This window comes from Salarias fasciatus, unplaced genomic scaffold (assembly GCF_902148845.1).
Source record: "Salarias fasciatus unplaced genomic scaffold, fSalaFa1.1, whole genome shotgun sequence".
Lineage (NCBI taxonomy): Eukaryota > Metazoa > Chordata > Actinopteri > Blenniiformes > Blenniidae > Salarias > Salarias fasciatus.
In genome coordinates this window covers 16,536-26,931 of record NW_021941293.1, presented here as the reverse complement: position 1 = coordinate 26,931, position 10,396 = coordinate 16,536, and the positions used below count along the sequence as shown (strand labels likewise).

General features: G+C 38.6%; 1 long non-coding RNA gene across 2 annotated transcripts; it reads right to left on the bottom strand.

The window, feature by feature from the left end:
* Positions 1-4,564: 4,564 nt before the first annotated feature.
* LOC115384733 (uncharacterized) lies at positions 4,565-9,384 on the bottom strand. Of its 2 annotated transcripts, none has more exons than XR_003930934.1 (5): positions 8,894-9,384; positions 7,998-8,187; positions 7,303-7,475; positions 4,979-5,046; positions 4,565-4,709 (listed from the first exon to the last, which is right to left on the bottom strand). It is a non-coding gene; the product is annotated as an uncharacterized LOC115384733 (long non-coding RNA). The 2 variants fall into 2 exon arrangements; XR_003930935.1 differs by having other exon boundaries at positions 8,015-8,187.
* Positions 9,385-10,396: the final 1,012 nt, after the last annotated feature.

Below are 10,396 nucleotides of genomic sequence, written 5' to 3'. Positions count from 1 at the left end.
TCAGATTTTTTCCGCACCTTTTTCCGTCCACATAATGTATTGACTTCTCCCAAGGGGCAAGGAGCATTTCACTCAGTATGACAAAAAGTGCTTTTGGACAACATCTTCTACCCTAGCTTTAATATGCACTTTAACTTTCAGTCTTTCTAACCGGCTCAGCTAAATTCCAAAGCCGTGCACCTTAACCTTCACCACAGGCTCCTCGTCCAAACAGTTAATTAAAACGCTGTTTAATTGTTATCAGATAAATAATTTTGTGCCTTTTTATTCACGATCGTCAGTATTTGTACACTTGATTCAAATAAATGTGCAATATGAAGGTTAAGCTAACCAACTTTTAACATCACTGTCTACCTATCCCACTCCCTTTCAGGCACTTTATATGAGCTATGCAAGCACATGTATTACTTATCCAGTTACGGTTGTGTAAATGATCCCTGTATTGAAGTCATGTTTGGACGTCACTGCCTGAAATAAACTGTTAACTAACTAAATAACCTGTCTGAAAACATGTTTATTTGAAAAGTAGTTTTTGTTTCTCCTGCTGTGGTTGATTTGGATGTGTTCAAAATATCAAAAAGAGAAGCAGATTTTTTCAGTTTTCTTTGTAGAAAAGTTTTTATTTACTGACTTTACTGTTGCTCATTCTGATTAGATGTGTTTGCATTGTTGTCATTTAATTATTTATTTATTTATTTATTTATTTATTTATTTATTTATTTGCTTTTTGTGATTGCACTTGTTCAGTTGTAATCTTTCTCTTGAATTTATTTTTAAAATTTGAAAACTATTAGTTGAAGTGTTCTCACTGCGCTATACTGGAACTTGTCCAGTTGAATGTCAGTTATCAGTTATGGCCAAATCTCACAACAACGGAAAAGGAAAAGCAGCTGAACTTAAATAAAGACTTAAAGCATAAAGTAAATGAAAGGAACAAAGCTTCATGAGCACAGAATCTTTCTGAAAATTTCACAATAAATAGATGTTTGACTGTTGCTTCAGCGAGAATTTCCTCAGCCACAGGATGGAGTAAAGGATATCCTGTTACATCTGGTTAAAACCGTTATTTTAGTGAGTTTGCATTCCTGTCGTTACTGTTGAAACAGTAGAAAGTCTCCAATTGATTGACTTTACTGGTGGGGAAGTCATCTCTGTGGAGAAGGCTGGATCTTCAGGATGGGATTTTTACAAAGAGTCATTAATATTTAAAATATAAACACTGGTGGAATGAAGTTGTCTGGGAAATAATCACCAGGAGGAATGATACACTAAGATTTGAATTAGGATGTTTCAAGCTGTCACCGATTGAACAAAAAAAATTGGGAATTTTGATTACACTGTAATTTTATGTCTCCTGTATGCTCTCTGTAAGGACGACGTGCAGCTGGTAAGTCAGCTGCCCTGCAGGTGTTTGGATATGATTTGATAAAAACAGGATCAGGTCCTTCACTGTGAGCCACACCAGATCAAACTCGGCCTCCTCACTTCAAACGGTAACAGAATTAATCATAAAGCACTGAGAACAGAACAGTCTGTCATTTCTGGAAACAACAAAATTGTAAGTTTGGCACTAAGTGCAGTCCAGTCCGTCCAAGTACATTTCAATTATATGGTAAAAAAAAAAGTAAAAGAAGAATAAAGTGTACAAAAACTGCATGTTCCACAGTGTTGCTCTCAGTTCAGGGTTTTAAAGAGAGAAGTAAAATGCCTGAAAAGCACTCAGAGTAAAAAAAAAAAAAAAAAAAAAAAAAAAAAGAAACAGTCAGATCATGACCCTGTTCCTGGGCCTTTTCAGGTCCTTCAACCTCAGCAGAGACAGTAAACTGTGTTTACTCAGTAAATATTTACCAGCGGGTTAACTGGCATGTGAAGGCAAACATTCAAAGCTGCCTTTTTTTTTTTTTTTTTGTCACTTCCTGTCACTGTGAAGCAGAACCCGCCCAGCTTCAGACTGTTAACCCACTAACAGGAAGTGGGCTTGAGATTAGCCCTTCTTCTTCTTCTTCTTCTTCTTCTTCTTCTTCTTCTTCTTCTTCTTCTTCTTCTTCTTCTTCTTCTTCTTCTTCTTCTTCTTCTTCTTCTTCTTCTTCTCTTCTTCTTCTTCTTCTTCTTCTTCTTCTTCTTCTTCTTCTTCTTCTTCTTCTTCTTCTTCTTCTTCTTCTTCTTCTTCTTCTTCTTCTTCTTCTTCTTCTTCTTCTTCTTCTTCTTCTTCTTCTTTATCAGATACTGACCTCTGCTGACAGGGTCAGGCGCCCCCCTCTGGAGGCATTCTGACTCTGTCACGTGACACAATCTGTCTCCAGTTGACCTCACTCAGTTCCTCAAGCTCATCCATTTTTCTCGCTCTTTGCACCTCAACTTTGAGGATAAAATGTACTTTGCTGTCCAAAGTATCAACTCAGCTTCATGTTACGACTGATCGTTTCATATAAAAAAAAGTCACATTCGAGTTCATATATTTTGGATGTTCAAAATTCCTTTTGATGAAATGTTGTGATTATTACGTCAGCCTTTTCATTAATGCTTGAATCATGTTTGTGGACGAAACTGTTGAGTCTGTTCAAAAAGAAGACCGAAGTTACTGAAGTGAAGAGTTTTGGTTTAAATTAAAGGGCAGCTGATTGAGCATAAAAGAGAAGAGTTTTCTCTCCATTATTGCGTCTTTTGTTAGTTACTTTGGTTTGTCGCGAAATTTCTTTTATATGTTGGCATGCTGTGATTTTCCACTTCACCATCCCAGCAGGCACTTGACGTTGATGTAACGTTGGAACAATGTTGTCCTCCAACGTTGGATTACCATTGGATTATGATGCGAAAATGAAAGTTAGGTTTACGTTAAATCCTTACGTAGCCTTGACGTCAACTTCCAACGTTAGATAGACATTGAATATTTGTTGGACTTCCAACGTTGGATTAGCATTGGATTATGATGCGAAAATGAAAGTTAGGTTTACGTTAAATCCTTACGTAGCCTTGACGTCAACTTCTAACGTTAAATAGACATTGAATATTTGTTGGACTTCCAACGTTGGATTAGCATTGGATTATGATGCGAAAATGAAAGTTAGGTTTACGTTAAATCCTTACGTAGCCTTGACGTCAGCCTCCAACGTTAAAAAGACATTGAATATTTGTTGGACTTCCAACGTTGGATTAGCATTGGATTATGATGCGAAAATGAAAGTTAGGTTTACGTTAAATCCTTACGTAGCCTTGACGTCAACTTCCAACGTTAGATAGACATTGAATATTTGTTGGACTTCCAACGTTGGATTAGCATTGGATTATGATGCGAAAATGAAAGTTAGGTTTACGTTAAATCCTTACGTAGCCTTGACGTCAGCCTCCAACGTTAAAAAGACATTGAATATTTGTTGGACTTCCAACGTTGGATTAGCATTGGATTATGATGCGAAAATGAAAGTTAGGTTTACGTTAAATCCTTACGTAGCCTTGACGTCAACTTCTAACGTTAAATAGACATTGAATACTTGTTGGCCTTCCAACGTTGGATTAGCATTGGATTATGATACGAAAATGAAAGTTAGGTTTACGTTAAATCCTTACGTAGCCTTGACGTCAACTTCCAACGTTCAATAGACATTGAATATTTGTTGGACTTCCAACGTTGGATTAGCATTGGATTATGATGCGAAAATGAAAGTTAGGTTTACGTTAAATCCTTACGTAGCCTTGACGTCAACTTCTAACGTTAAATAGACATTGAATATTTGTTGGACTTCCAACGTTGGATTAGCATTGGATTATGATGCGAAAATGAAAGTTAGGTTTACGTTAAATCCTTACGTAGCCTTGACGTCAGCTTCCAACGTTAAATAGACATTGAATATTTGTTGGACTTCCAACGTTGGATTAGCATTGGATTATGATGCGAAAATGAAAGTTAGGTTTACGTTAAATCCTTACGTAGCCTTGACGTCAACTTCTAACGTTAAATAGACATTGAATACTTGTTGGCCTTCCAACGTTGGATTAGCATTGGATTATGATACGAAAATGAAAGTTAGGTTTACGTTAAATCCTTACGTAGCCTTGACCTCAACTTCTAACGTTAAATAGACATTGAATATCTGTTGGCCTTCCAACGCTGGATTACCATTGGATTATGATGCAAATATGAAAGTTGGATTTACATTAAAACCTAACATAGGCTTGAAGTCAACTTTCAACGTTAAATAGACATTGGATTTTGAATGTAGGCTTTTTGAATGATGGGTTGACGTCAAAATCCAATGTCGGGATAACATTAACCTCCAACACTGAACAGACACTTAAAGGTATAATGGACGATTTTCTCGAAAAAGTCGAAGCCAAATGTCTCTTACTTGCTTTTTGAAAAACGTGCATGCGCCAGACCATCCTACCGGCTCTGCTGCTCCTACGAGCACGCTTGACGGCGTTACGCAAGCATTTCTCCAGCATGATTGACATGTTAGAGGACCAATAGTTGAGACTCGCATCACGCCAGTCATTGGTTAAAACATCGTCTATTATACCTTTAAGTCAAGGAAAAAAAAAAGCTTGAGCACACAAAAATGTAGGTCACAAATTTACTCTTTACAATTCTTTAAACAGTGCAAATAATGACTATAAACTGCGCATATAAAACAGCATTATATAAAGCTAGCTTCTTTATAGGTCCCCTTCCACATAAGTTGAACTCCGCCTGGACTTCTTGCGTCATCAACCTGTGGGAATAAGGATATAATTATACATTAACTTAGCAATTACCTAGTGTTCCAGGGCAAATCATGGATTCTTAAAATGTATCTGGTCGCCAAATCTGTGCAAGGCTTGATTTACCTTATCTTCACAATTTCACATGTGCACAAGTAACTGTGGTGGGGTGGCGAGTGCCTGGTGGCTACAGCTTGTGTAGGCGGGGCCTATGGTCTGATTCTACAGAAAGTGTACAGCTGAACTAACGGCTTGCTACACATGCATCGCTTAAACTTACTTGTCCATGACCTATTTGACATTGGTTTCCATACTCGTTCCTCTGTCTACCATTGCCAAGCGTTGAATCTGAAATTGGAGAAAATCTGTGTTAAACAAGGTTAGTGTTCAGTATATCCCCATGACTGTGTTACAAGATGATCCAAACAGTACACATGAGAAAATGCATTATGTTGTAGTCTTAACATTGCCAGTAGGATTGGGCACCGAACCACGGTGCTTTGTTGGCACCAACCGAATGATATCAGTCCACCTATGACCAAACACTAGTTATAAATTCGGTGCTTATCTTCAGTACTTTAAAAAAAAGAAAAGGGAAAAAATACACCACCACAAAATTACATCAATCCCATCCTTAGTGCACATGCAATCAGTGAGGAATGCTCAGAGGAATCGGGTGTGCCAAGATCGGATGATATTTTCCTTAAGGGCAGTGTTACAGCAATGATTTGTGTTGAAACCCAATGCCTAGGTTTTGTGACCAATATTGCTTTCAAACTAGCATGTAACTAAACTACAAAAATCAGTTTGTCACCAATTTCGACAAAACTGTTGGAAATTATTTGCCACAAATCAATGTATTGAAGGGTCATTTTTCATGTTACGGAATTCCATTGCAAAGAGATAATGATTTATGTTTTAAACAAAATATTACCAATGTGTTATGGCCACGTTATTTGAATAATGCCTAATAACAGCACGTCTCTAGTTTCTTTTGCAGGTTGTTTTGTGAAGATCGAGCCACATTTGACCGAATGACGCCAGATCTGGCGAACCAATATGCTGTTACAGAAATTTGTTGAAGACCCAATAATGTTGTTTATTTGTCACATTTCCAACCACTCCAAGAAGATATAATAGGAATTATGGGTTATGTGCATTTGTTTGTAATTAATAGAAATATGACCAGTCTTTATCACCAGATACGGTGAATGCGAAAAACTCCCCACTCATCCCTCAATTAGTGCAATGTGTAAAATAATTTGTAGTGTCCGTCCCCCGAATGTTCTGTCCTGATTCACATGTAATATCAAGAAGGATTGGGGAACTATGGTTGTTCATATGTGCATCTTTGCTTAATGAATAGCAACAATATGTTTGAAAACATGATTCCCCATCTAATTTTTGAAATCGGGGCCACATTAGTCGCTGTGTAGTGTCCGTCCCTCAGTAGTGTCCGTCCCCTCTTATTCTCTGACCTTCAATTACCAGTTTTAATTGGTGCATTATTTATCATTGTTTATTGTTGAAGCACAATTTCATCAAAATGCGTTGCTTATTTCTGTGTCAGGAAGGCATTTGTGTTAAATTGTGTAGTGTCCGTCCCTTCCTTTGCATGGTCTGTTACATGATGTTACATGAGCTATGATGGAAATTAAATAAGGGTTAAAGGTTCGACTGGAGAAAAAAATTAATTGTTGTCTGATATTAACTGATTTAATGGCAGTAAGATACACATGTAACTAACTGTGGTGCGTTTAGTATGATTCATTGACCGTGTTGACAACATGATCACATGATGATACTCATCAACGATGCAAACGACACAATATCAAATGATATTTTATAATTTACTTGAATATTGACATTTTGAAACATTGAAAGCTTGCTTTGGAACAAAAACTTGCAGAAAAACACCATCAATCCCATTGAGATCACTGTTTAAATGGTCTTTGTACGAATATGTCATCAGGCGTAGCGTCCGTCCCCATTTTTGTGAATCGTTACTTCAGCTACAATTGATAAGGAACATAGTTAAATGAGGAATAAATGTTTAAATGGAGAAACTGAAAGGTTGTTGTTTGATATTCAACTAAATTAGAGCAGCGAGATTTCACTCTGGCGAACAATGGGGGCAGATATAGTCTATTCACGGCATGAAATTTTTAAATTTTGTGAAATTACTCATAAAATCAGTTGATGTTTTGCAAGTTTCTTGCATTTTGGTGTTCTATAACACGAAAAGATTACTTTGGGTCACAAACATGTAAGAAAGACACCATCAGTACCATGATGAACACCCAGCAGTTGGTCTCAATAGGATGCATGTTCGTGTTGGAGTGTCCGTCCCCTTAAAAAATGCGGATTTGGGTACCTGCGTTCGTTGCCTTTTTACGCGATAATGGTATATGGATACTACAAATCATTGGTGCTTCATTATAGAAGAGGTGTTCAAGTACATGTTGCACCAACATACATGGGAATTTGGCAACATGAAATTTTCAGTCACCCTGTCCTGAAAGTCATGATCTGATCTTGGCACACCCGAATGCATTATTATATTATTCTCACTGCGCAAGACTTCACAACAGATATGAAACCTACCAGTTTTTGTCTTTCCTCCACCGAGTTCAGCGACTCGTCAAGACTTTTAAGTTCTTCAACTGTTGTAGCCTTGTCAGGAAGAGCTGTGTCCTGTGGCTATGCTTGAATGACCTTCAGCTCCTTCAACATGTCTCGGATCTCCACAAGCATCTGCATAACTTTTCTGTGAAATCCTAAAGCAATGAAACAAATGACAATTGTAATTAATCAGAGCACAACCTTACCAACTCAGCACTTGCCCCCATTAGTTTTATTTGTTCCACTTTACTGCAGTAAAACTCACTGGAGGGGTGTACCCTGGTCCAATTTAAAACACGTACAATTTTGGTGTGGATCTGACTCATCAGGCAGTTCCACTGGCCATCCAAACTTGACCTTCCGTTGACCTCCATTCATTTTTTGGACCAGGATTACACCTCATTTTCATACTTAAATTTGTTTGTCAATAAAAATTGTAATACATAAAATGTTTGTATACATATTTGCTTTCACCATGTTAAGTTTCATTATGGTGGGAGTAAAGGAAAAATGGCCGCCATCATGAAATTTTTGGTGGCTAACGGCTTTTATCAAAAAAGCAATGCCCAAGGAGCATGTGTGCCAATTTTGGTGCTTGTTTCCACAAGTGAACGATTCTCCTGTAATTTGCAGTTATCTGCCCCACTATCTAGTCTGTGTCGGGGTTTGAAAGTCACCGGTTCGAGGGTCCTACCGGCACGGCAGTGATAAAGGTGAGGAAATGGGTTGTTCCTCCACCGGGGTATCAGGATCAGGTTCAGGTTCTGGGACAGCTCGTCACCTCTTTGGTCAAGGAGGAATCCATGTTCAATCCAGGGGTTCAGCGTACCAGTGGTTATCAACCAAGGGAACAAAAGAAAACCCAGCCTGCATGACAATAAAAACCTTATTGTACACAGGATGTTACAGAACGTATGGCCATTTGTGTTATTCAAAATTCTGCATGCTACTTAGTAAAGAACACAGTAACAATCATTTCTATTCACTCCTTTCAAGACTTACTTGTCTTTATGAACCAATACATCAACTCAAATAGAATATTTTTTTAACCTATGAATTGATGATGGGTTCAGTTTCTTTTAAACCATGAGTTATGATTACAAATGTTTACCATGAAATCCATTGTTTGTATTTCAAATCATGAACTAGAATATTTTTCTAGCACAACCTCTAACAAATTAAGTTTTTATAGTTATTGCAACTTTTTTGCACACAAAAACATTATAAACCCATATTTTACAAACAAACTGGCAAAATCTCTTCACAAAACAATCAAACCAGTTAATTCAAATCAATACTCAAGAAAATTGCACTGGTGATTTTGCAAAACACAACTGAATTAAGCTACAGCTCACATCAGAGATCCCAAAGTATAATCAAACCACAATAAAATGTCTTTTAAAATTAAATAAATCTATCTATCAACTGTATCCTAGCAGTAACTGTCATTTCAGCAGATGAACCAAGACGACAAGAAAAAAAAACACACGCTGCAAGCCCGCCATCAGCAGGGCGCAGCAGCTAGCTTGATCAGACACGTGCGCTCATTAGCTGAGCTGAGAATATCACTCACCAAGAATTTCGGAGAGTTTTAGCATCACTTCCTGGATGCTTCCTCGCTTCCAAGTGCATTCATGGATGGCTCAAAGCTTTTCCAGCTCTTCATTCGTCCTTAAAGTAATGATTTTTCTCAGTTCGCCTCCTCCTGTGTGTCTCCTCTCTGCTCGTCCGGATCAACTGCGCTGCTACCAGATGGGGTGGGAACTAGCTTCCCTCCAACCAATAGGATTTCAGTATTTCTACATAGCAACCAATGAAATGAATGAAGTCTCACAGACATCGTGAACAACCAATTAGTTTCTTTTTTTTCTTCACAGTGTCTGAGAATAAATGAATAAAAAAATAAAAACCACAATATAAACGAAAATAAATTAAAACACATTTATAAAATATACACACAGTATGAAGCTCAGTTCTACTGGGCAACACTGACCAACAGAGATCGTAAGCGTCTGAGAGATGAGTTCTGCGACCTGATGAAAGTCTCAGACTTTTCACTCATGGTGACTGTGACAGATCAGCATCGGTATGAAAATAATCACTTGTAAAAATGGCCAACATAACAACAAATTTTACTCTGGCTCTCTTCACTGCTGGGCATGATGGGTAGTGTGGAGCCATCTGAGAATAGCTGCACTGTAAAAGCGACCGCGACCATGAAGCTGTGATATTCTGCTGTGATGGAGATCCTCTCTCACTGTTTATAGTGGATAGCATGAGGACGTTGCAAGTTTTTTTTCCCCCCTAAATTACATCCTATAACCAGCAGACACTTTCGGACGTTAATTCACCAAAGAGCCCAGGAGGGCTGACTGTCGCTGACTTTTTTTTTTGGGACGATCTTTGGACATAATTACTCACTCCAGTCACAGAGTCTCCCTCAAGACAATAAGACGATAAAATCACATTTAATAGCATTGTGGAATAGAATGTGATAAAGAGATTATGAGGGAAAGTTTGTTGAATCAGGTCACATGATCACAGCAGGTAAACAGCAGACCTGCAGTTCTCACACCTGAGACACATGCGCTCTACCGTGGGACAATTATGCACCAAACATCTCCTTCCACTGCTTTGCTGAAGATGTCCAGTTATATCTCCCTATGAAGAACTCCTTTGCTACTACAACCCGTTCAGAGAGCGACAGTCAGCTGACCAACGGTGCTCAGTGTTGCCAAAGGCCAGGCAAAAGGCCAAGGGAGACATAGCCTTTGCGGTCGCAGCCCCCAAACTCGAGAACGCACTCCCACCTCACATCAGGGCAGCTGAGACCCTGGAGGTCCTTAAATCCCTCCTCAAGACCCACCTCTTCTCATTTGCTTTTAAATAAGTGTCCAGCCACCAGCCCAACCCATAGATAAGTTAGGCTTTTTCATTATTATCATCATATTTAATTACTAGGGGTGGGACGAGACACAAATTTCACGGGACGAGATGTCTCGCGAGATTGAGTCCACGAGATCGAGACGACACGAGACAAGGGGGGGGGGGGGGGGTGCGGGGTGCGGGTTCTCGG